Source organism: Nyctereutes procyonoides, unplaced genomic scaffold (assembly GCF_905146905.1).
Source record: "Nyctereutes procyonoides isolate TBG_1078 unplaced genomic scaffold, NYPRO_anot_genome, whole genome shotgun sequence".
In the NCBI taxonomy this organism is placed as follows: domain Eukaryota; kingdom Metazoa; phylum Chordata; class Mammalia; order Carnivora; family Canidae; genus Nyctereutes; species Nyctereutes procyonoides.
This window is the reverse complement of record NW_026575142.1, coordinates 236,086-263,894: the sequence shown is the minus strand read 5'-3', so window position 1 is coordinate 263,894 and position 27,809 is coordinate 236,086. Positions and strand designations below refer to the sequence as shown.

Below are 27,809 nucleotides of genomic sequence, written 5' to 3'. Positions count from 1 at the left end.
ATATAAGGGAAGGGAGAAGAAATGTGTGGGAAATATCAGAAAGGGAGAGAACATAAAGACTCCTAACTCTGGGAAATGAACTGGGGGTGGTAGAAGGGGAGGAGGGCGGGGGGTGGGGGTGAATGGGTGACGGGCACTGAGGGGGGCACTTGACGGGATGAGCACTGGGTGTTATTCTGTATGTTGGTAAGTTGAATACCAATAAAAAATGAATTTATTATTAAATAAATAAATAATAAATAAATAAATTAAAAAACTAGCTAAGAACACAGAGATCCAACACTCAGCAGCATCATCAAAAAGATGGCTATCAATGATTTGTCCAACATGACACCATACTTACTGTAACTTTCCTGGATATATTTACTAAGGGTTTAGCAGAGTAGAGCTATATTGCACACCATATTCATATTCAGCCCACTAAGAAAAATTGAATACTGTCATATTCACAAAACACACACATAGATAATAAAAGTCTAGCTGCGGCATGCCTGGGTGGCTCTGTTGGTCAAGTGTCTTTTCCCAGCTCAGGTCCTGATGCTGAGGTCCTGGGATTGAGCCCTGCATCAGGCCCCCTGCTCAGTGGGGAGCCTGCATCTTCCTCTTCCTCCTCCTGTTCCTGTTCTCTCTTTCCCTAACTTACAATCCCAAATAAAGAAATTCTTAAAAAATAAAAATGAGAAAAGTCTAGCTTATCCCACATAGAACTCTCAGATCTATGTGTTTCTCTCCCAACCCCACTGCCACTACTTTAATAATACATGCTCACAACACCTCTTACCTTACTATAGTAGCTTTGTGTCAAAGTCTCCTGACTGTAACCTTGCACCTGTTCCATGCCTCCCTCACAGTGCCCATGGCATGAACTTTTTAATATTTTTATGTATATTTTTACTGTAGTTCAATTTGCCAACATATAGCATAACACCCAGTTCTCATCCCCTCAAGTGACACCGTCAGTGCCCGACACACAGTCACCCCATTTCCCGCACACCTCCCTTTCCAACACCCCTTGTTCATTTCCGAGAGTTAGGTGTCTGTCCTGTCCTGTCTCCCTCACTGGTATTTCCCACTTATTTTCTCTCCTTTCCCCTTTATTTCCTTTATTCCCTTTCAGGACACTTTATGTTCCCCAAATGAATGAGACCATCAACACAGGGGCGCCTGGGTGCCTCAGTTGGTTGATCCCATGTCTTTTGCTCTGGTCATGATCCCAGGGCCTTGAGGTGGAGATGCTGAGGGGGGATCCTGCTTCTTCCTCTCCCTATGCCACTTCTCTTCCCCCACCTTGGCTCCTACAGTCACTCACACACATGCTTGCACTCTCACTGTCAAATAAATAAAAACTTTAAAAAATAAAAATTAAAAATTAAACATCAACACATCACATCAGTGTCCTGCTTAAGTCATCGAACTTCCAAATTTATATATGAGAGACTCTTCCTGTTTGGCCGTTCCTCCTTTCACCATATACAATTCACTGCAGACATTACAAAGCTCCGGGGCTCCTTCAAACGTGGTGTTTATTTTACAACTCCATACCTTCCTCCGTTTGTTTATCTTCTTACAAAATATGGCTTCAATACATTACTTATCCCTCCATAGAGCTCTGTTCAACCATCACCAAGTCCAGTCACATTTGTAATTACCTCCCTCTAAATTTAAGCATAGGTGGATCACAGTGTACTTCATTCCAGTGTGCCTGCCAAGTACCCTCCACCAGACTGAAAGATTTTAGAGAGCAGATACTAAAGAGCTGGACTTCTACTGCCTAATCAGAATGAGTAGTTATTTGATCAAAACACACATACAGACAAACACACACACACACACACACACACACACCCCTTTTAGGTAAAACAAGCAACAGTATTTACACAGGCCTAAACTTGGGTCTGACTGCTATATCAGTATCACTTTAAAATCATAAGGCTTCCTAAAGAAATAACAGAAATGCTGCCCATCTTGCGATCCTCAAGGCCATGATCTGAGGCTGTAGAGGGACAGGTGCTCTCTTGTTCAGACATGTAAGTAAGCCTACCCACACTGGCTTGTGGATACACCAACGGAGATGACTCCCTCTCACAGGGGGGCTTCTGAGGAGCTGCTGAACCAAATGACTCTAAAGCTCACCTGAAAGGGAGAACATCTCATGATTAGTCTTCCATTCCCTTATCTAACATTATCTCCACTAAAAAAAGCCTGCCCAATGGGCTTGTTCATCATAGTCTCTGCTCTACCTGCCATATATGATAACTCAACCATGGATTTTCAGTCTTAGTTATCTAAAATTCTAAATCATATTCCTATTGAATGAAGTACATGGAAAACTATTATAAAAGAAAAAGGCCATGACCTTTTTAAAAGGTTTTATTTATTCATGAGAGACACAGGGAGAGAGAGAGAGAGACACAGGCAGAGGGAGAAACAGGCTCCATATAGGAAGCCCAATGTGGGACTCGATCCCAGCACTCCGGTATCACACCCCAAACTAAAGTCAGACACTCAACCGCTCAGCCACCCAGGCATCCCAAGGCTGTGGCATTTTCATTAATAAACCTCACACATAGTTGCCTAAACATGTTAGCTATTCATTTGATAAACACTTTTTGAATACCTGATATAAAGCTTTGAGTAGAGCATTCAAAAGTTCCTGGCCTCAAGGAGCACAGATAAAAGAAAGAATCATGTACTTAAGTGCTAAGAAATGCAATCAGTCCTACATTGCTGAGTGGAATATGAAGTGGGACAACTTTTGACTGAGCAATTAAGCAAAGCATACCAAAGCCATGTTTACTATGACATTTTATGTCTAGGAATTAATCCTAAGGGAAAAAATTCAGTGGTAACCATAAAGATTTGCCAAAAGGATAGATATGAACATGTAAGAGAATTTAGGCTATAGAAATTATGGCACACACATGAAATAAAACACTACTCAGCTATTTTAAATCCTGCTGTCGAGTACTACCCTTTCACTCTGAAAGATGTTTAGGACAATAAAAAAATACAAATACAGTATGATGCCACATGGATCTCATATACACACCACCTTCTGTGAGCCAATTCCCAGCACAGCGTCAGCCCAGTCCAACGCAAGGAGAGGAAAGAGGCAGGACCACCTGAAGAGAATGGCACAATCCCAAGGGACAGGAAGCACTGCTGCCGATGTCAGCTGTTGCACCTGCTGCATGTACACTCTGCCATTTAGTTTCAATTCAGCCCTATTGGACAGAATTTTACCAAAGCCCCCCTTTTTTGCACAAAGTTCAGAATACCATGCTGGGCAACAAACACAAAGAGAATCTCATTCTGAATTTTGGATTTTTAAAAAGCCCCAAATCAAGACAGTGATATTGACAAAATCCATTTAGTGGATTTCTAGCCAATGGACACAGAATATTAACCAAATTGCTTCAGGCCTATTTTAGCATCCACATGACGTGTGTCTGCATGGATTCCCATATGTGCACACATGCGTATGGACAAACACCCAGACACACAGTCACACACACACACACACACACACACACACACACACTATGAGACAACATGAAAAACATTCTGGGTTATCTGGGTGATATACAGTATTAGTCTAGTTATTTTTTTAAAGTTATTTATTTGAGAGAAAGAGAGTGAGCATTAACAAGAGAGAGGAAAGAGAACATGAGTGAGGCAGAGGGTCAGAGGGAGAGGGAGAAGCAGGCTCCTCAATGAGCAGGGAGCCCAATGCAGGGCTCAATCCCAGGAACCCAGGATCACAACATGTCCTAAAGGCAGATGCTTGACCAATGGAGACACCCAGGTGCCTAGTCTAGTTCTTTGATTAAAAGAAAAATGCGGGGATCCCTGGGTGGCTCAGCAGTTTGGCGCCTGCCTTTGGCCCAGGACGTGGTCCTGGAGTCCCAGGATCAAGTCTCACATAGGGCTCCCGGCATGGAGCCTGCTTCTCCCTCTGCCTGTGTCTCTGCCTCTCTCTGTCTATCATAAATAATAAATAAATCTTAAAAAAATAAAAAATAAAAGAAAAATGTATTTTGGCTGTATTATTTCAAGTAATGAGAACTGTACCATCCGAACACTTGGAAAGAGAGGTTCCTGGGTGGCTCAGTCATTGAAGCATCTAACTTCTGATTTCAGCTCAGGTGAGATCAAGCTTTGCATCAGGCTCTGAGTGGGTAGAGACCCTGCTTAAGATTGTCTTCCTCTCCCACTGCCCCCTCCATTAATAAAAACCAACATCTAAATAAAGAGAGATTTTAGTTGAGATGTCAAACTTCAAAGGAATTCACAACTGCCAAGGCACCAGCCACACAGATACCAAGGTGCTTCTCAATTAGAAGGCCTATGTTGCCTCTGTGGATGTGCTGGAAACCAGTTGGAAGCCCAGCTAGTTAACATGAAAGCTAATAAGCCCCAAAACTTATCAGATAAATTACACTTACCATAAAATTGTCACCACTGAAGAGATTTAAATTTTGACCAACAGGATACCATGAATATAAACAACAACAACAACAACAAATAATTACTTAGGGGAGCCTGGGTGATTCCATTAGATTAGCATCTACCATCGGCTCAGGTCATGATCTCAGGGTCCTGGCACTGAGCAGTCAGGCTCCCTGCTCAGTGGGGAGTCTGCTTCTCTCTCTGTGTTCCCCTCCCCTCCACACTCCAACACCATGTGTGCAATTCTCTCTCTCAAATCAATAGTCTAAACACCCACACCCACACACTAAAGAATACCAGTTGGCAGAAACCAGAGAAAAAGAATAAAAATATCACAATCAAAATAATAAATCACATTTTACCATAATGAAAAAGTACAAGGAAGTCTTCAATTAAAATAAACACAAAATCAAAGTCGATGTTGGTAGCAATAAAAAGCATGATTCATGCTACAGAAAATCAGTGATGCAGAGGATGAACCCTTGAGTAGCTACCCCGCAGTAGAGCGAGGGTATAAAAAATGAAAATTAGGGAAAAGAAAACAGTCCTAAGTGACCAGAGATGGGAGTGTTAACTAATGGGAAACCATTAGTTCCTCAAAAGAAGAGAGAATAGATGGAAACCAACCAATTACCAAAAGTAACAGAAAACAAAAATCTTCCTCAGCTGAAGAAATTAACTGTGTATAGAGCTTATCATAATCCTGGAAAAAACAACTAAGAAATTGACACAGGGGGATCCCTGGGTGGTTCAGCGGTTTAGTGCCTGCCTTTGGCCCAGGGTGCAATCCTGGAGTCCCGGGATTGAGTCCCACATCGGGCTCCCAGCATGGAGCCTGCTTCTCCCTCCTCCTGTGTCTCTGACTTTCTCTCTCTCTCTCTCTCTCTCTCTCTCTCTGTCTATCACAAATAAATAAATAAGTAAGTCTTTAAAAAAATGAAACTGACACAGGCATTTCAAGGTGATAAAGGAAAAAGGAGAGAAAGCTGCAGTAGGAACCTAAATTAACAGAGCTGGAAATGAGGCTTAGATGACAACACATGTTGTGCAACAGAACAGATACACAGCATGGCCACAGTCACTCAAAGGTGTGTTCCAACAGTTCCTCCAACATGAGGAGCTACTGGTACAGGTAACCACAGGATGAATCTCAAAAACATGTTAAGTGGAGGAAGCTAGACACAGAAAAATGTATGAATCCATTCAAACGTAGTAAGAGCCAAAACTTAATTAGGATGATACAAATCAGAAAGTGAGTGGTAGAGTGGGGGTGGGGAAGCAGGAGAACTGACATGAAAATGGCAAAGTACTGTGAATGGGGGAGGGGGGAAACGTATGTGTTCTATAGATCTTAGGTGGTGGTTTTAAATAGGTAAGTGTCAGAAATGCGCTGAAAGAAACCACAAAGATCTGTGTATTTCACTGCATGTTAATTATACATCAGTAAAATTCTAACAATGCATACTGTGAAAGCCTAAAATTGGGTGAAGAGTGAGCCAGAAACCTGACAGTAAGCATGGTAGTAGTCTAAACCACACCCCAAAATGATTCACGGATTAATCTACAGGCCAGAGACTGATGGAGAGATCTCCACTAGTATTTGCTTTAGTGGCTAGAGCAACAAAACACGTATGCTGAGCAACTCAGCAACATCTCATCATTCTCGTTTCATCCTCCCCAGTGATTTTAGTTCAGAGAACACTTACTCTCTTCTAAATTGGCCATTTCCCATTATGTCCTGTGGTTTTGCCCCACACTAAGAGTTGGGGATGCAGGTATTTTGCTAGTTTATGAATTTCAAGGTCGCTTCAGAAAGATTACACATGATGCCCTCATTCAAAATATCTGAACATATACCAAGTTCATGAGACACTTCAGTTTCTCCCCAAGTTCTCTTTCTGACACATAATAGATAATTTTCTTAGAAGTGCACACACGTGCATGCATGCACATGCACACACACACACACACACACACACACACAAAAGCAGGTGGGTCCAAGAGTAAGGCCATTCAGCCAGCATTCTGTTTCTGGCCAAGGGCAGTATGGAGGAAAACAATAATAATGGAAGGTTTTAGATAAGAGTACTTACACATTTCATTCAATGCCTTCATATACATTTTTTAAAAATGCCAAAACCACAGAAAATAAGATAAAACTGGAAAAGTACCCAGGAGCAAAGAACATTGCAGATAACACTGAAAGGAATGCAGAGATTAAATTGTGAAATGCAAACAAGATGAAATCAATAAAGAGGCAGATTACTGTGTTGATGCTGAAGTTCTGTATCTCTGATGTTTGCATGGCAGTTCCATGAATTCAAACCTGTGATAACACAGTACCCTGGACAAGTTCCTGGTGATGACACCATGGTATCATGATGGGAGATGTCACCACTAGGGGAAATGGTAATCCCTCTATAAGATCTTTATCACCTATTGTGGATCTATAATTTTTCCAAAAAAAATAAGATCTTAATGTATTACAGAGACAATAAGTGCCAAAGTCAAGCAAAATAGATCCCACATATGTATCGCCCAATTTCTGGGGGATGGAGCAAATTGTCCTTAATAAATAAACTGCTTGAGTCTACATATGGAAGAGTAACCATGAATCGTCAAGTCAACAAGAGACACAGCCTAATCAACCTAAAGTATACTTGAAGGAGAGAGCATCTTTGGCAGAAGCTTACAAGAAAAAAAATTCAAGTCAATTGTGAGGCAGGAAGAACTGGGGTGCCTCAGATTTGCCTCCTACATTCCACAGAAACAGGAAAGCTATCCCTACAAAATAAAAATATAAGGGATGAAAACAGAAGCAGACAATTTGAAACACACCCTGATATGCTTTCATTATCAAAGCCACAGGTTAACTGTGGAACATGAAAGAGCCTAGTGAGTACTGTTCCCTCTGTCCTCTGAGCAAAAGACCACAGAATACATTCTTTAGTCAGTGGCAGGGAGTGTGGGGGAGGGACACCTGATGGCTAGGTAAGAATATATTTAACAACAGAATAAGAACTAAACAAGTGTAGGATATGGCGATCAATCAAAATGCAAATGAAATGCCAATGTAGAAATTATGAAACTAAAAAAGAAAAAGGTGGAAAGGGAAAGAACATGAGAATAACCTCCCCAGTTGTGTCCTTGGTCAAAGATGCTACTATGGGTTGAGCTGTATTTCCAAGAAAACAAATGTTTAAGTATTAAGACCCAATACTTCAGAACATGACTGTATTTGGAAATGGGATCCCTGTGGATGTAATTAGTTAAAAAAGGATCATATTGGAATAGGCTGGGCCCTTAATCCACTGTAAATTCAGAGACAGAGATTAGAGTAATTCATCTACAAACCAATGGATGCCTAGGACTACCAGGAGCTGGAAGATGTAAGGAAGGTTTCTCCTGTAAAAGCTTTAGTTGAAAGGCTTTATTTTAAGTAATCTCTGCACCCCATAAGGGGTTAGACTCCACATCCCTCAAATCAAGATTTACGGGCTCTACCAACTGAGCCAGCCAGGCATCCCCTTCCCTAAAAGCTTCAGGGAGAACATGGCCCTGAACTTCTAGCCTACAGAATGTGAGGCAATAACTTTCTGTTGTGTTAAGCTGCCCAGTTTGGGATACCTGGTGATGGCAGCCATGGGAAACTAATAAACTTGGGACTCAAAGAATATAATTTAAAAACTGGCAAAGCAAGTGTCAGAAGCAGAAGCATATTGGGACAGTACAAAGATAAATGCTCAGATAACTTTACAGACAAATATGAGAGGGGAGACCAAGAAAAAGCAGTAGATGACATCAGTCATGACAAGGACAGATAATGTTCAAATTTCGTTGGGCTAGATGAATTTTAATGTCTTACATAAACTGTTGAGAAGAGGCTGTGCATATGAAAAAGTGTTAAGATGAGGTATCTAAGTGTCACTGAAACAGGAAGGAATTTTAACCCTCTACTAAGAGTTCTAGCTTACCTGTACCATTTCAGACAAATATGCAAAACTCCAATGGCAACTAGGGAACAACTTACTAGGTAACTTTGAAATCATATTTAATTTCAACTTGTTTCTAGTTACTGAACATTTTTGATAATGTCACTGTTTAGGTAAGTTTTCCTATTTATAAAAATCTTCAAATAGGGAAACATAAGAAAGATCTTTTATAAAGCCATAAGAGGGGCACCAAGGGAACTCAGCTGGTGTCTGACTCTTGATTTTGCTTCAGGTCATGATATCAGGGTTGTGAGACTGAGCCCCACATCAAGCTCGACACAGGGCACAGAGACTGCTTAAGATTCTCTCTCCCTCCCTGCCTGCTTTAAAAGAAAAAAAAACATGAAAGACAAATTGGGAAATTTAATAAATTTTCTATATGGCAAAAAATACAAGCAAAGTAAAACAAAAAAAAATTTCTGAAGACTAGGAATTATAACTCCTTCTTTACAAATGGCTATTCATTCTCCCTAATACATCAAGAGTTGCTCGAAATGGAGGCCAAAAGAAGACTAAAAATCCATGAAAAATAAAAGGAGCAACAAACATGGATAGTCATAGCAAATAGAGAGGAAATGATGCTCACAATCACACCCCAACAATTTGAATTAGTTATACTGAGATACTATTTCCTTTGCCTATCAAAATGTCAACCATCCAAAAGTTTTATAAACCTTCTGTTGATGAGGTATGGGAAAACAGGCCCTCTCTAAAACTGTTGTTAGGAAAACTAAATAAGTACCTTTATGGAGTGGTTCTACTAATTTAATATGAACATGAATACAAATACTCTTTGATCCAAAAATCTCTTTTCTGAGAACTTACCCTATAGACCTATTTCACATGACCAAAGTGATGATAATACAAATGAAGCTGTAATAAGTAACCTTATATAGCCAAACATCCACAGTAAGGATATATATTCTTATTTGGTTATGCATGCATAAGGAAACTCTAAGATACCTAAGAAACTAATAACAGCAGTTCCCTGGTGGGAAGGGATTTGGGAACAAGCAGACAAGGGACACGGTAACGAAGGAAAATACACACAGGTGCACGAGTGCATCTAAACGCAAATACACATGTAGACATTTCATAAAGCAATGAATTTCCACTGTTCAAAAGATACACACACATATACCTATATATATGTAGACAATTTTTGAATAATGCAAATTATGGCCTTTTAAAATATGACACTTTAAAAAGTCCTTATAACTTGATGGTTAAATTAGTTTACAGCTTCAGTTAAAATCTATGAAGTATCAGTATTCTTCTAGTATTTACCAATCTCCAGGCTTAAACCTCAAATTAAAACTACAAGATAAAAAAAAAAAACTAAACCTTTAAGCTATTTCAAATGCTGATAAGAAAACATCAAGACAGATATTCTCCTCATTCACTGAGGTGAGAACATGAGTCTTTAAGACCTATTTAGAAAATAATGTGCTAATAGTTTCACCTGTAGGTATTTAGCCTTACGAATTCAGACAAAACATTTGAAAAGTTTTACAGGCAAAGCTGTTCATCACAAATGGCAAAACAGACAATAAATAGAATAAAATGGCAAAACATATAAAATATAGTATCAACCCCTACCCACCAGGGGCATCAAATAATCCCTGACTGATTCACGATGTAGGCTGTAACATTATTACTTTTCTCTTAAATACAAAGAATCATTATAATAAGTGAAAACAAGAAACTATAAAAATTTGCGAGAAAAATGGCTTGAAACAAATTCAAAAATATTTGTAATGGTTACCTTTGAGAAATGAACCTATAAGTGATATTTTTCTTCTCTACGCTTTTTCCAATTTTCTTATACTGAACACATATTTTTATTAAAGAAAATAAAAGGTAAGTGCCTACCCTCATAAACTTGTTCCAGAAATTTCACTAGGAGAAGAATGATTCAGTGGAGAAGAGGAAGGTCTGAAGCTATCTTGGTCATCCTCTGAGCCATGTCCACCATCTTCCGGAGAGGGATTTTTGCAAGCCTATCAGAAAGGTGTTATTTTCCAATGAGAGCAACAATACAATCACTTATAATTCTGTGAACGTGAACAATTACTTCAACACTTACCAACATTCTTAGGTGCAACTATGCAATGTTTTCCAACAAAAGTCACATGTTTTCCGCTGTTGCTTGCTTCACTAGCACATTCATTTTCCCTCTGATTTTCTTTATTATTTGGTATTTCTTCACACTTTTCTGACAGCCAATCAGTTGCTAGGCGGGGGATTCCTTACTTATGAATCACTATCAGATTTTGGAGTGGATACCGATGGGGCTGTTACACAGTTACCAATATCTGGTAATTTGCTGTCAATAGGATAGGGCTTCATGTCAACTACCATATGTTCACTCTCTTTTGTATTTGTAAGAACTGAATGTGGAAAGTTTGTTCTAAATGATTCCTGATTCTTACTCTTTCCATTTTCACCATAAAAAGTAAATACTATATTTTCTTCTGGTTCCCTTAGGAACCGGGTTTTATTAGTAGCACCCAAGTCTGCTGTATGGATGTCTTGTGTAGTCTGTTCTTTTGGCAAAGATAAATCCCAAATATCAGATGTACTACTGGCTCTTGAAAAGTTTTCCAGTCTGCATTCATATCTACTAACTTCTGTTCTTGTAAGGTATTTCTCCATATCAAACATGCTGGAGCCACTACTTTTTTCTATATCACTAGGGAAGAAATGAGACTCTGTGGAATAGTCCTTCTGTTCATTATCCTCCTGAAAAGTCTCTCTGGTTTTATTTGAGAGTCTTGATCATGGCAGCAAGTTGAGAAGGATCAGTACTCACTGATGTATCTGCAAAAGCTGAAGCAATGGTGCTTATCCAATGTACAGAATCACCACCAGTTGGTAGCTTGTGTTTTGTCTCTTTTGGGTTTACTACCCATGAGGAAATTGTCCTAAAAGAAGAAAATTCACATCAGATAAATATACTCAGTTCCATGGACATGTATATATTAGTGTAATCTTTAGACATTACATAAAATTTCACAGCAGTAAAAGTTAATGGTATACCGATTAAATACCCTCATTAAAGGACACTTTGTATCAACTTAAACGATAGAGTACTGGGTTATTCAGAGTTGGATTATCAAGTAAACAAAAATCCTCAGGAGTTAAAGAGATGATAAAGAGGAGTTAAAACTGAACCAGACAGTAATTGAAAGCAAAAAATTTGGGCACCTAGGTAACTTGCTTGGTTAAGTGCCCAACGGTGGCTCAGTTCATCGTCCCAGTTTCCTAGGACCTAGCCTTGCATTGAATTCCCTGCTCAGGGAGGAATCTGCTTCTCCCTCTCCCTCTGCCACTCACCTTGGTTGGGATATTTCTCTTTTTCTTTCTCTTTCTCTCTCTTTCTCTTTCTCTTTTTCTCTCCCTGACAATAATTAAAAAATGAAACTGAAACTTAAGATACTGAGATTGAGAAGCCATTGAGACATTGTGATTCCAAGTACAATTCTTGGTAATTTCATTCAATTGTTTGAATGATTTATATACCAGACATAAATGGGAAGCATGGGTAAACAACTGAAATGCAACCAAAAGCAAGGAAACATAAACCTATCTAATACTTAAAAATCCAAGGTAAGACTTCTATCTCCAGTACTAGCAGACTAAGCAATGCAAACTAACTCTGGCTGAGAGCAATTAGAGCTGGATAGCATATCCAGAAGCATCTCATAGAAGGCATTGGAGAGCTAAAAATGAACAAAAAAAATCACTGGGTCAAAATCAAAGACAAGAAACGATATCAGTACTGAGGAGGCTCTTACCTGGGGGGGGATCTGTTGATTCAAGATGATGCTGTGGATAAGACTTGAAGAAGAAATTCAGCAAAGCTATTCCTATGGGAGTGAGGGTATAGAAACAGAGTTCCATGCCCAAAAATGATTAGCAGTAAGGAATTGCCGGGGCAAACACCCATGCTTTTGGATGAGACCACAAAGGGCTACATACCCTCAGAGAAAAGGAAAACCAAAACTAGGCTGCCCCTCAGAAGGACAGAGGGCCACTTCCAATCAGCTTCAATCTCAGAACTGGACTAAAGAGATCTGAGACTGCTAGTATTCCTCATTCATGTTAGAATCAAACAGAAGTCCTGTCTGGAAGATGGTACCTCCCAGGCCCTCAAATTATTTCTGTGACTTTTCATGTAAAAGTCCACCCCTCCATTCATGAATGACACATGGCGTTCCAAGATAATGTGGCCCAAATTCCAGAGAAACAGACTCATGAGGGATATACAGCAGTGAAGTCATCAGAATCCAAAACACATCTAAATCTAAAATAAGTATCAAAAACATAAAATCTAAAACATACTTAAGGAAATAAAAGACAGTAATGAGAATCAGAGGACTAGAAATTATTAAAAAGAATTAAATGTAAATCGTATAATCCAAACTTACAGTAACAAATTAAGAATCCAGTGGATGGGTTGCATAACAAACTGGATCCAACTGAAAAAAGAATGAAACTTAGAAGTCTGGAAAAAAAATCCAGAATAAACTATGAAAGAGAAAGTAACAGAAAATACACAACAGAACAGAAGAATCAGAAAAAGGACTACTCTGAGAAAACCTAACATACTTCTACATGAACTTTCAAAAGAAAAAGGACAGATAATGGAACAAATGGTTTCTATGAAGATATACAGGCTAAGTATTTTCTAAAACTTGTGAAAGTCAACAATTCAAGATGTTAGGAGGCCTACACACACTAAGCAGGATAAAACAAGAGATATCTAAGCACACCACAGTAAAATAGATAAAAATCCAAGTAAAAAATTTTGAGAGCAGCCGGAGATAGTAAAATATATTATCTTTAGTAAAGTTACCAAGAAGATTGGTAACAGACCTTTAAAATGAAATGTGAAATGGTCTATTCAATTTGCTGAGTTATTTCTAACATGGAAGTCTACACTAAGTAAACACATGCTTCAAAAATAAAGGTGTGAGCAGCCCTGGTGGCTCAGCAGTTTGCCACCACCTTCAGCCCAGTGTGGGATCTGGGAGACCAGGGATCGAGTCTCACATCAGGCCCCCTGCGTGGAGCCTGCTTCTCCCTCTGCCTCTGAAATCCATCTGGACCAGTGGATCATTTCAAGCTCTTGTCTCTTTGGAGATGTAGTGTTTAGAATGTCGTTCATTAGCAGAAATTGTCGTGTGGAATTCTTCAACTATTAGTGTATTATTATCTAAGTAGGTCATTACTTTGGTTATGAATTGATTGATATTCTTGGCAGCTCTCACATTTGAGGCATAACTATTCATGATGTTTAGGTCCTCTTGTTGGGTAGACCCGTTAAGTATGATATAGTGTCCCTCTTCATAGAGATAACATTCTAATTTGTATGTACCTAAAAAGAGAGCTTCAAAATTTTTAAAGTAAACACTACCAGACTCACAGTGAATATCGGACAAATTCATCATCATCGTGTGAGACATTAATATCTAAGTAACCAAAAGAACAAGTACAATAATTTTAAGTGTAGTTTCTGCACTATGATTTAATAAGTTTTACCTGAACAAAATACAGAGAAGAGAGGAACCAAGGATCACACCAAGGCATTCCTGTCACATGCATAGAAAATATTTTGAAAAACAGAAGAGGGTATCCCTGGGTGGCTCGGCAGTTTAGCGCCTGTGTTCGGCCCAGGGGATGATCCTGGAGTCCTGGTATCGAGTCCCACATCAGCCTCCCTGCATGCAGCCTGCTTCTTCTCTGCCTGTGTCTGTGTGTGTCTCCCATAAATAAATATTAAAACCACTCTGAAAAACAGTTTGGAGGTTCCTCAAAGAGTAAAAATAGTTGTGCCCTACGACCCAGCAGTTGCACGGCTGGGGGTTTACCCCATAGATAAAGATGCAGTGAAACGCCGGGACACCTGCACCCCGATGTTTCTAGCAGCCATGTCCACAATAGCCAAACTGTGGAAGGAACCTCGGTGCCCATCGAAAGATGAATGGATAGAGAAGATGTGGTCTATGTATACAATGGAATATCACTCAGCCATTAGAAATGACAAATACCCACCGTTTGCTTCAACGTAGATGGAACTGGAGGGTATTATGCTGAGTGAAGTAAGTCAATCGGAGAAGGACAAACATTATATAGTCTCATTCATTTGGGGAAGATAAAAATTAGTGAAAGGGAATAAAGGGGAAAGGAGAGAAAAATAGTGAAAATATCAGTGAGGATGACAGAACTTGAGAGACTCCTAACTCTGGGAAATTAACAAGGGGTAGTGGAAGGGGAGGTGGGCAGAGGGTTGGGGTTCTGGATGATGCACACCGAGGGGGGCACTTGGCAGTCTGAGCACTGGGTGTTATGTTATATGTTGGCAAATTGAACTCCAATAAAAAATATTTTTTAGGGATCCCTGGGTGGCTGAACGGTTTAGCGCCTGCCTTTGGCCCAAGGCGCGATCCTGGAGACTCGGGATCGAATCCCACGTCGGGCTTCTGGTGCATGGAGCCTGCTTCTCCCTCTGCCTGTGTCTCTGCCTCTCTCTCATCTCTCTCTGTGTGACTATCATAAATAAATTTTTAAAAATACATATTTTTTTAAAAAAACAATCTTTCTTCCTTTCAACGACATTACTGTCTGGTAACTCCTGCGCCTGTTTGAATAATTCTAGGACAGAAAATGAAGCAAGTTTCTAAAAATGCATAACCCATGACTTCAGTGCATCCCCGCGCCCCTGCCCTGGCCCTGAGCTTTCCCATGTCCTCACCAGCCCTAAGCAGATCTCTTTGTAGCTTACCTGCAGGAAGGAAGCGCACACTCAGGGCTTTGTGTTCCCTCACTGGCTGCAAATCCATAAGCATCCCTAAGGCCTTCCTGCATGTCACATGATCTGGGAAGGTGGGGGAACACCTAGGGATGAGGCTCTGTGCTACCGCCTTTTCCCCAAGATGGTCTCCTGTCTCCAAGCACAGGGCGGGAGGAGTAAGTGAGTGAGCATTACCCAGGGTGTGCGAGTGTGAATGAACACCCATGGGGGGGGGGTGAGTGAATGGGCAACGGCATGAGTGGAATATGTTCAGCATGAGACCAGAGTTTCAGTCTTTCCCATTTACACTCATACCCTTGGCATCTGGATTACAGGAGGTGCCAATAAATATGCTGATAGCTGAATGCATGAGTGAGCAGTGCCATAGACATTGTCAGGATGCCCACTTCTCAGATGAGCAGACTGAGCCCAGAGAGGTTGGTGAGGGACAGAGATGTCACTCAGATGAGGAATTCCTACTCCTGATTCACTGTGTCTTGTGTCTCCATATTAAAGTGGTCATGTGTAGGAGGCACCAGACCCCATCTTTTCAGTCCATGTGGCCTGAGGACGGTTGCCCCACACTTTCAGAGACTGGGCAGGTGCAGGAGGGTAGGGGAGCAGAGGCATCAGGCAGGGACATGAAGGGTTCCCAGGGCTTCCCCACCCACTAGACTCAAGCTGGGCACAGGGCAGGGGGAAGTGCTTGTCCTAGAGGGCAGCAGGCCATGGCACAGGAGCTGCCCTTCCTTTGAGGGACAAAGTTTGGGGGACAATCAACAGCCTGGGCTCCAGGCTCTGTCTGTGACCAGAGCAAACCCAGCACCTCTGGACGTTCATTTTCCAACCTCTGAAAGGTGGGCCTGCCCCTATATCCTGCTGTAAGCTCCTGACCTCTCCCTCTGCCTTCTCCCCATCTACTGGCAAGACAACTGAAAGGATGCCCTGGGCCAGACAAACCCCCCGGGTCAGGACTCCCCCGTGCTCTCCTCCCACCGACAGAGGCTCTTCTGACCACTGACCCGGGTGGGCACCCAAGCCTGCTGGGGAAGAGACATGGCCCATGGCTGCTGCTTTTCTTCTTCTCCATTGAAACCTGCCCTAGGAGGCTCCACAGCACTTCTGCTGCCTGACACCCATTACTCTACAGATACCCTTGGTCCAGGACTGAGTCACCTCATCACCATCCCCTTCTCAAACAACATTCTCCTCCTTGAGGCAGCCTAGGAATCCTCTGTGTCTCAGCCCTTTGACCTGCAAGGGTCACCACTGAGTAAGCCTGTATTTGTGTGTGTTGTTCAGTGCACAGCCCTAAGGAACGTAATCTCCTCATGGTACAGGGAAGAGCATCCCACGGGCCTGGGGAACAGACACCCAAAAAGATCTACACAATAACACTGCAGCTCAGAGATCCCCTCAAGGGCTGGGGTTGGCAAAGTGGACCCGGGGCCCTAGATCCCCTCACAGGTGAATAGGGAGCAAATTTCTGGATCTGGTCTCTAATGCCAGCATTCAGGGTGTGAAAAATAGAGCATCACGGTGTGAAGTGGACCCTCTCTACGATGAATATTAATAAAATGGTATAGCATCTTCCCTAGACAAAGCTTTTAAGAAAAATGAGGTATCATAACATGAAAAGAAAAGCAAAAATTGTACGTTCTGTAAGATAATTACTCATCTTATGAACTCTTTTTTTAAATTTTTATTTATTTATGATAGTCACACACACAGAGAGAGAGAGAGAGAGGCAGAGACACAGGCTGAGGGAGAAGCAGGCTCCATGCACCGGTAACCCAACGTGGGATTCGATCCCGGGTCTCCAGGATCACGCCCTGGGCCAAAGGCAGGCACTAAACCACTGCGCCACCCAGGGATCCCCATCTTATGAACTCTTAAAATCAGAATTTAGTTTTTCTTTTAGAGAAAATTGAAAAATCGCATGCAGAGCCTCCTTGGAGTTAGAAGGCCTTGAGACCATATCTAGAACACGTATTTGAATAATTTGACACCCAGACAATCTTCCCAATTTTTTTCTGATATCCCAAAGCGTCCTTTAACTACAGGCTACCAACTTGCCAAGATTTATGTGTCAGGCTGTTTTCCTGGCTTTTCCAATTAAGTGTTGCAGTGCTCTCCACTTGTGTACAGCAGCAAAGTCAGATTTCTGCTCCATGGGGTTTTCAGCACAAAATAAAACATTTGCCTCTGCCCACCCCTCAAACTCCATTTCACATCTGAGCCTTCTCAAAAGAGAGGCCATCCCTTGTCTATTTGTTAAAAAATAACATGGAATCACGTGAAATTTGCACATTCAAATTCAATTCAAAAGTGTTTGAAACGGTAAATGCATTATTTTTCAGATTTGAGTTAAATAAAGCAATGAGATCCAAAGCAGTGGTAAAACCCATGGGTTTCCTGTCTGCATCCACCCTGCTATTGGCCAGCAGCTTTGTCTCTGGCACACAGAGCCACAGTCAGGCTTACTGAGCGCCAATCCTTTGACTAAATCCCTTTGGGCAACAGGACCTGGACAGAGCTTTGCTTCAAGTCATTCGTGGCTCTGGGCTGCAGGGAACGGACATGGGACCCTCTGCAGATCTTGTGGCAGGGGCTAGGGAGGGAGCTCTGTGTGGCCTGCAGCAGGAGGGATTTGGGGAACACCAAGGGTTCCCAGTCTTGGTGCTTTAGAGTCTTCTGTCGAGATGTATAAACCAGATCCCTGGCCCCCAAATGAGAGATACTGATTCCTCAGCCTCTGTGCTGAGAAACACGTATCTGCAGGGAACAAAATGTTCCCACGTGACGTTCCTGCATGGCAGAGAATGAAAACCGCTGAAGAGATCATGGGGACAATGAATGGCCTTGAAAAATGTGAGGTGGTGAGTTGTATTTCTGCAAAAGGAGGGACTCGGTGGCACAGAGGTTATGAGCACAGATTTTTCCTGGTTCACACTCGGTGTTCTTGGGCACAGAGCTGAACACCCAAAGTGTGAATCACCTACTTTAGCTTATGTCATTTCACATAAATATCACACAGTTATAGAACCCCAGCTTTTGGATTTCTTAGAAATCATCTGGGTAACTTCTCTCCATTCAATTCATGAATGTCATCTGTAATATCTCCTTCACTTCATCTTCTACTGTTTACTGGAATTGCTCAAATGAACTATTTGATCATCAGTAAATTGTGCCTCTCTGTGAAAAAAAATAGAGGCTCCACAAAATCAATAGCATTTTCCTCACATGTGAACCAGAATCTCTGAGTCTGAATACATTCCACCAGCCTCTGTCCTCAGTATCAGGGCTGACTGCTGTTCCCGTGAACTTCACGTTGACCCCATTTTCCCCTCCATACTGTAAGGGGTGTGACTTGCAGCTCCTCTCCAGCATGATGGCTGCAAGATTGATCCCACTTCAATGAGGACATTGCCTCAGGAAGTCAGATGTTGGGACCCGCCTGCGTCTTGGGACAGGATTCCAAAGTACAGAGATGGAGCAGTAAGCAGGAGCAGTATAAACCATGGGGCTCCCTGGTTTATAGACCCTTCATGAATCTGCCAGACAGCTAATGGTATCCATAACAAAACTTTGGAAAAGTCAGTCACAAACTACCATCCTGAGATTCAGCTTCCAAGAAAGGATTATTCAGCGGGAGGGAGAGGAGTAGCACGGGTGAAGGGCTTGCTGCCCATCGTCCTGGGACCCATGGGTGATCAGACCGGCTTTCTCCAACCCCCAAAACAACCATAGGTTAGAGGCCTATTTGTGCAGAATCCAATTCCAACCTGCATTTCTCACGCATTTGAGCCCAAATCCTTTCTCTTTTGAGCAGCCAGTGTGCAAGTCCATCCTTAGCTAAGGTGAACTGAATTTGTAAGCTGCTAAATCACTCCGTTGTCCTGTTTGCTGGCTTCCATTGCTCCTTGAATTCATGACCCAGGTGTGGGCAGCTTCCTTCTCTAGAGAAATTACTTGTTATCTCATATGGATCTTCTCCAGTGGACAGAAGTCACAACCTACCTTGATAGTCTCCCCCCAGGGCCTTGGTCACCCTCTTTTGAAGATCTATTTTTTAAAAATTGTCTACCTTAAATATGTCTTGTTAAGATTAAAACTTGTTTTCCCCTCTTACGTTTCATTCTCCACAACATCCAAAAACAGGAGCTGAACATCTGCTTCTACACGGGCTCCTTGCAATCATCTTTGCCATGCTTAACGACATCAATCACCCTCTATCCCAAACCCACCCTGGCCACCATCCAAGAACAGGTTCTAAATGCAATATTCTGTTCTGGGTTGGGTCTTGGAACCAGAAAGACACTCTAGTGAAGTTATGACTTTGTGAAGTCCAACAAAGTCTAGAGTTTAGTTCATAGTAATGTGCTAGAGATAAACTCTTTGTTTTAACAAATGTACTACAATTATGTAAAAAGTTAACATGAGGGGAGAATGGGTAAGGGCAATGTGAAATTCTCTGTATTATCTTTGCAATTTCTTGTGAATCTAAAATGATTCCAAGGAAAATATTTTAATCACACTAAGGGAAAAAAGTTTTCATTTGAAATTTCCCAAGGATAAAGTTTCCAATCATCTAAAATCTGGAAGATTGAAAGACTAAAATCAAAATGGGAATTTTATTTACTTTTTTAAAAACCTTAAATTCAGTGAAGCCACCTATAGTACATCCTCAGTCTCAGATGTAGTGTTCAATAATTTTTCGGTTGCCCATCACACCCAGTGCCCATCACATGATGTACCTTCCTTCATGTCCATCACTCTGTTACCCCTCCTTCCACACCCTCCCCTTTATGAACCCTCAGTGTGTTTCCTATGGTTAAGTGTCTCTCCCTCTGATTTCTTCTCAGTTTTCCCTCCCTTCCCCTACGATCCTCTGTGCTGTTTCCTATATTCCACGTATGAGTGTCTAGATTTGTAATGCTCTTAAAATGTCTGAAGCACTTTCACACTCCTCTCTTGTACCCAACAAACCTGTTCGATGAGTCAGGCACTAGATCCACATGGAACCTTGAGAAATCCAGGGCCCAGGGGGACAACAGCCTTTGTGTTCTGGCTCTAAATTCAGCAGGCTTCCTGCACGCTACCTGGGCCATAGCAGACCACAGACTCACAGCTCTGACCTTCTCACCAACAAGCACAAATTGGGATTCCATGGTCCTTGGCTGTTTATGCACATCATCTAGTCTCACCACGCAAAACACAGAGGAGATTCCAGCCCTCCTCTAGGCTGGAAGCCCAGGACAGGGGGCATGAAGTACCTGGGAGAAGAGAAAGAACACCTTCTGTGTCTTTTCCCTCTAAAATGCCCCTGCCAACCTTTAATAGTCTCAGTCTCAGTGGTTTTGTTGCCTCTCTACACATAGTAGCTAGAGGACCTGTGAAAACACAAATCAGATCATGTCACCGTCTAGCTCTGCACCTGCAGGGGCTCCATGTCTCACCCAGGGTAGTAGCCAGCACCTTCACAGTGCACCCCCTGAGCTGGTTCCTCTACCATCCCATCCTTCTCCTCTTCCCTCACTCGGCCCCCGTCCCACTGCCTCAAGGCCTTTACATTTGCTCTTACTTCAGCCTGGAAGGCTCTTTCCCTGAAGCACCCACACAACTTCCTCCATACTGATTCCAAACTTTCCTCACCTGGAATCTTTCCCATGAAGCCCAACCCAGTGACCCAGCATAAATGTGCCACCCTCACCCACCATTCCCACTCACAGTGCCTCTTCTAATTCCTTCCATAGTACTCATCACTAGTTGTTCAGACACTTTAGCATTTATTATTTCTGTATTTTGGCCCTTGTCTGTCACTTCTCATGGGAATGTGACCTCATGGAGGACCTGGCGTTCACGGTTTTGCTTTGTTCACAGTGTGTGGCTCAACACCAAGAGTAGTAGGCACTTGGTAGATATATACCAAGTGTTGAAATTCTGAATAAATAAATGAGTGAAATGTAAGCTCAGAGAGGCCATTTCACTGTCACCAGCTTGTCACACATAAGTTACATCAGCTCATGATTCTCTCAGGGCAATTTGCTATTTCCTTTGAGGAGGTGCTATGACTTGTAATTAATCATATGATTGTTTTACCTCTTCCATGTTTTTCTCCCTGACTAGAATCAAATCTCCTCAAGGGTAACTACTGAGTGTCTGTCAGATGTTTGCCCCAAACAACAAGTAGAATTGGTCAGATTAGAGTATTCATGAATTAGTATGCAGCAGACTAGACAGGCTTATCATGTTTCAGAGAGTTAAAAATTATTTTTTTTTCTGGAATGTTGGCCATGGATGTGACTGGTGCACACGCACGCCCCCCCACCCCACAAACACGAATAAACTTACATGTACCAGCACTGACTGTCCAAGAGCCTGAGGATGTTCTCAGCTCATGAATCCAGGTCATGAGATGTGAGTTATTCATGGGAAAGTAAGAGAAAGCACGTTAAAGGTACTGTGTATGTGATTATTTCCTTCACTGAGTTTAAACGTGAAAACTTCATTGCCCTTGACTTGTCTAGCCTCTCAAACAGATCCCAGAACCTCTAGGTGTCTGGGGTTCCATGGCACAATTTTTCCCAGGAATCTTCAGCTGACACATTCAGGAAAGAGAGAAATCTAGTTCCTTTACCGAGTCTGACTTTTAAAGATCAGATTTTTTTAAAGGCTTATCCCTAAAACAACAGTTTTGAGATCAGAGAGTGGGTGTGAGAAGGTTGAGGAGGGGAGAAAGGATCATCTCATACTACATTTTGTGGACTGATTTCCCTGGCGAACAGGCTACCAGCTGGGGATGGAATCCTGTGATCACAGTCACACATGCACCCATGCACACATGCACACATGCACTATGCAAGAGGAAAGGGATGTGACCAGAATGGAGGACTGTGACCACACCTGTCACACCCATGGTGCAGCTCCTGTGGCTCCTCTCTGAGGTGAGCACTGCCCCGAGGGATCCTGCCACCCTTCACAAAACATCAGTCTTCTCTGTTGGAAGGCTTTTGGTTGGAAGAGTCTTCTTCACTTGGTTTTGGGGTTGTTGCTCTCAGGGACCAAGACAGGAATAGCTTACTTCCTCCTTTACTGGCCACCTGAGAACACCCAGGACTTCTCTTGGCCCAGGTTAACTCAGTCATGAAAAAGTATTCAAGAAAATGGCAATGAAAATGAAGGTAATGTCAGAGTCAGGAGGAAATGTCATTGCCACCGTAGAAGATGCACTGCTCTTGGTTTCTCATTCAACACTCATGACACAGTTGAGTGACCTTGTTTTAACTCTTTCATTCATGACTTCTCTTTTTCCTCGACCACATTCACCACCATGAGCAAGGATTTTCTCTTATCTGGGCTTATTTCAACAAGGATACTGTAACCTTACAAACAGAATCCCATCCCCTAAAACAAATCCTACAACTTGCCACTGCTTTAGCATGCCTTCTACTCCCCCAAAAGGCCTCACTCAAACATTCCTTGGCTCCTAAATGTCCCCACTCACCAACTACCTGTCCCTCTCAAGTCTCACCTCCTCTAAGGGGTGTCTCCAACTCTCCCTCACTCAGATTCCAAAATTTGCCCTCTAGAGAACAAGTTCCTCAACAGTGCCATGAGTGTGGGGTATGAGACCCTGAGGGGCTCTGTGGGCCCAGCTTACAGCCTTCCACATAGTAGAAATTTGGTCAATGTGGACCAACCTTGATGCCAATCCTGATAGGCTGAGGGGCCTGTAAGGCTGCATCTGTCCTCCTCTACAGGATGACACGATGGAGCATCTGTGGTTACTGCTCAGCCACTGCTCAGTCCTTCCTGCTCAGCCACTGCCTGATTCCCCTACCCCAGCACATAGGAGATTCTTCCAGGCAATCTCCTCTACCCTAGGGCTGCCCTGCAATGCTCACCCTGCTTCACCTGAAGAGAGGAAGTGCTTCGTGAAAAGTCTCAGCACGCAGCTGGCTTGTCACCAATGATCTGGGCTACAACCTGGGCACACAGCATATGCTCCCTCTCCTCCTAGCCAGGGAAGCAATATTACCTGACAGAAATGCCCAGAAGAGGTTCCTGGGCCCCCGTGAATGAGATTCTTATGGAAGCTGGAGGTCACCTGCATGCCACTGGCTCTCCTTCACTTCTCTTTTTCCTTCCCCCTTCCTCCCCTCCTCTGCTCATTCCTTCCTTTCCCTCTCCCTCCCTCTCTCCCTCTTCCTTCCCTCTGCATCTCTTTCCCCTCCCTCTCCTTCCTCCTCTTCCTTTTTCTTTTTTATTTTGAATCCAAAAAATATGTATTGAGTGCCTGGTATGTGCTAGATAATGTTCCAGGTACTTGGAACACAGCAGAGAACATGACCAAGGGCCCTGCCTTCATGGAGCTTACAGTCTAGCATTTGTCATCCCCACACATGCATGTAGTCTCTGACCCTGAGCAGGCCACCACTCTGTGCCTGCTCTTGGCTCCTTGACGTGGAAACAGGCAGGCCCAGCTCAGAGGGGGGAAATGTGCCTGCTACACCATGAAGGCCAAACAGGACACCCACCCCCAACCCACCACCCAGACAGTAGAAAGGGCTGGAAGTTGACTTTTCATAATAAAGTACAAAGGGGGGAAGGCAGAGAGAATTGAGCCAGGTGGTCAGGTGTCCTACTGCACCAGGGCCTGGGCTAGCTACACAAAGTGCTGCTGCTGCTGCTGCTTGGTGGCGGCCTTGCTGGCAAGGTCATTGGCCTTCTCTGTAGCTGCCAGGGCTATCATCTTTGCCTTCTCCTTGGCTTCCTTGGCTGTCTTCACAAGGGTTTTGGAAGGGGCCTCCCCTTGCGGCTTGGCCAAGATGTATTCGAAGGCCTTCATTGTCTTGGTCACGTTTATTTTGAATCAGGCAAGACCAAATTCCTGGACAGCTCTGGAGACACAAAATAAGCTAGAAGAGACCCAGGCTTCCTGGTGGATTTTGGTCCAGCCAGTGTTATCAGAGTTCACACAGTAAACACATCGTTCCTCCACCGCCATCGGCTGGGTGTGGTTGATGTTCCAGGTGAAGGTGGTCATGGTCTGGTTCCTTGGGTCCACAATAGAATCCTCCAGGATGTACATCGAGTGAGCAACATTGGCAGGAAACAGTCTGTCCCCCAAGCGGGGCATCCTGTTGGTCTTAGTCAGGAGATGCCAGGACAGGATTTTCTGGTCAGGGGTCACCTCCCAGTGCACTATGTTTTCCATCAAGACATGTTTGCTATAGAGATTCGGGTACCACTGCCAGAAGGCAGTGAACACTTGGTCCCAGAAACTCCAGAGCGCGCTCTGGCTCAGGCAACACTTCACCATTGTCCCGGTCAGGGCAGGCTAAGAACCTGCACAGCATCAGGGGTGCAAGGCTGGTGGGGGGTGGGGGCATGCAGAGGCCAGGCCGGGACTCAGCACACACTCGCCAGACTCACAGCTCAATAACCACCACGCCTGCCCAAGGAGCCGCCGCCATGAGGACCTCCTCATCCTTTTTCTTCCTCATTGTCCCCTTTCCCCCTTCTCCTTTCTATCTCCTCTTCCCCTCCTCCCTCATCCTTCCTCTTGCTTCCTCTCTACCATTCCCCTCCCTCCCTTCTTCTCTCTCTTTCCCCTCTCTCCTTCCCTGCCCTTTCCTTCACTTTTGCCTTCTCTCCTTCTTCATCCTCCTCTCTCTACCTTCCTCCCCATCTCCCTCTTCTCTCCCTCACTTCCCTCTGTCTTTCCCTCCCCTGTCTACTGTCCCTTCTACTCCATCTCTTTCCTCTCTTTCCCCCTTCCTCTCTCTCTCTCTTCACCCCTTTCCCAACCTACCTCCATATGTCTTAGAGGCAGTTCTTTGTGAAGCTTGAGATGCATTATCCTCAGTGCTTTCTAGTTCCTGGACAAGAAGATACTGAGGTTGACACTTGGGGTTTGCTCGGAAACCATCTCTCAACCACGACATTTCTTTCATCTCAGAGGAGTTGGGCCAGTCTACTCCTCCTCAGCTAGGGACAAGCTACCTGCTGTAAGGGCAATGCCCTCAGCACCCACCTGCCCCTCTGACTTCTAGCCAAGGCAGGGTTTCTGATTGAGAAACACAAAGTTAGGGGAATCCCTGGGTGGCTTAGCAGTTTCGCGCCTGCCTTTGGCCCAGGGCACAATCCTGGATTCTCAGGATCGAGTCCCGTGTCGGGCTGCCAGCGTGGAGCCTGTTTCTCCCTCTGCCTGTGTCTCTGCCTCTCTCTCTCTATGTCTATCATAGAGATAGACATAGATAAATAAATCTTTAAAAAAAGAGAGAGAAACACAAAGTTAGACTGAAAAGGAAGTTCAGCAGCATCCAAAGTCATGACTGTGAGAATATGTACTTATATTTTCAGGTCTGACACATCACACCTTTGGAGGAGACAAGGGGCAATAAAAGTGATGGGTCATGGATGGGTCAAATGACCAAGGCCTTTTAAAACTGCCATGAGACTTGGCACATTTACCAAACTACATGCTCACATAGCTACAAGAATTACAGAAAGTCAATTGATCCTTTTTTTGTACACTGGGTGAATATAGTGGCCTGAATTTTTTTGAGAAGCATTTACAACAGAAAAGTAGAGATCCTCGAGGCCAGGAAACAGAAGGTTTTGGATTCCCATAAATAGATCCATGGGGTCAAAGGGCTTGAGAATTCTGGGGACAGCACTGGGGAGAAGTCATACTGGGCTCTTGCTAAATATCAGAGACAGGTGACCAGACACCCTAAAAACTCCAGCCCTGGCTAGAATTCTAATCATGGGTATTTGTTAGCATCCAAAAATAAACCAAATTATTCTGTCAAAATTAAAGTTTATTTGTTTGTCATCAAGGATGGCAAGGTGCCAGAAAACATACAATAGCTTTGTAACTTGTAGCAGTAGACTGAGGGAATCAAATTATCCCCAAAGATCAGAGTGAGAAATATGTTCTCCTTGTTAGGTTCTGGAATTTGCCAAGAGACATTTGATTTAAAATGAAGGAAAAGAGGGAGGAATAGGCAAGAAAAAAGAAAAAGATAAAGAGGAAGGCAGGAAGGAAGGAGAGGAAGAAAGGAAGGAAAGAAGAGATAGAAGAAGAAAGAAAACCACCAAAGCAGTGTCTTCTTTAGAACCTCTAAGACCCTGCTTTTTTCAGTGCCAGTAAGTAAGCCCAGAGCCCCAGGCCTGCAGGCCCAACTTGTAAGAGGAGCCAAGGAGGAATGCAGCCCATGTCCACTACCTGCAGGAATCCTTATTTTACTGGTGGCATGTGGTTTGTGTAAAACAGTCATCAAAGGGAGATCACACCGCAAAGGGCTCCCCATTGTTCACATGTCTCCCCAGGTAGGAAGCCCCAGATTGGAATCATCATCATATAAACCAACCAGTACTCTATGTCCCTATCTCTATATTTTGCCCCTAGATATAGGATAGTCTGTTACTTATTGCCATGAATCCTTATGAGTCAAACATACTGATTAACACTTCACTTTTCTGTGCATCATGGTAATTATAATCACATTTCTTCTAACACTTAAGGTCTGGTTTCTCCTATCCCATTCCACAAACCAAGAATCTCCATTCTAGAAAACAGTATCACTGCATAGTTCTTCACCATAAATACTAGTCTTCAGAGGTCCTCCTTCGCTGAACTTGTCAAAATATTCTGATGCCCCTCTAACTACTGAATCCCTTCTTGTTTTAGTAAAGATTTCCTCCTGTCCATTCAAGGAACACAGTCAGAAGATGTATTCCCAGGACTTACTACTGAAGTCCTTCTTGTTTTAGTAAAGATTTCCTCCTGTCCATTCAAGGAACACAGTCAGAAGATGTATTCCCAGGACTTACATGGTAGAAATATTCTAGTTTCTTTGAATTCATGAGTTTTCTCCACCTCATTGACTATTCTCCATTGAAGTAGATAAGCTTCAGAGAATCTTCTGAAGCACCATTTCAGAATACTCCCATAATTGTTCCCAACTTCCTACTGGTACATACTAGCCAAATCCTGCAATGTATTCAGCAACTAGGTGATTGCCTCTCATGGAAAGAACTACACCTTTCATTCAGCTTAGAAGATAAATAAATGAGAAGAAATAGTTTCATCTTTATATGCATTTAAAGGCTGCATACCTATTATTTCCTTTTGCAAGGTTTCAAATGCCAACAATAAATGTCAACAGATACCACATTTTTATATTTATCCCTGCACACATATAAACCAAGCATCATCATTATTCATATCCCAGGCTCTCAACGTATAATTTTACTTCATCCCAGTACAAAAGCCTTCGAATTCTGAGACCAAAGTATAGCAGGGATTATCACTAGTAGCAGTGTGGAATCCTAACACTCATACTGAGGATTTGATTATAAATATTGTCAAATTTGGGCACTCTAGAATATGTGGCAACAGATTATGTGGTACTGAGAACTTTGGCTCCTGGGAAGATGAAGTAGAAGTACTTTTCCTTATTATTCCTGTTAAGTATGAATAAAACACTGTACATTGCATTTTTAAAAAGTATAATACACTGAACATTTGAGAGAAAAAGCCAGATCAGTAAGATAACTTG

General features: G+C 42.8%; 1 pseudogene; it reads right to left on the bottom strand.

Annotated features, from left to right (window-relative positions):
* Window positions 1-23,905: 23,905 nt before the first annotated feature.
* Window positions 23,906-24,562, bottom strand: LOC129498368 (PRELI domain-containing protein 1, mitochondrial-like; annotated as a pseudogene).
* Window positions 24,563-27,809: the final 3,247 nt, after the last annotated feature.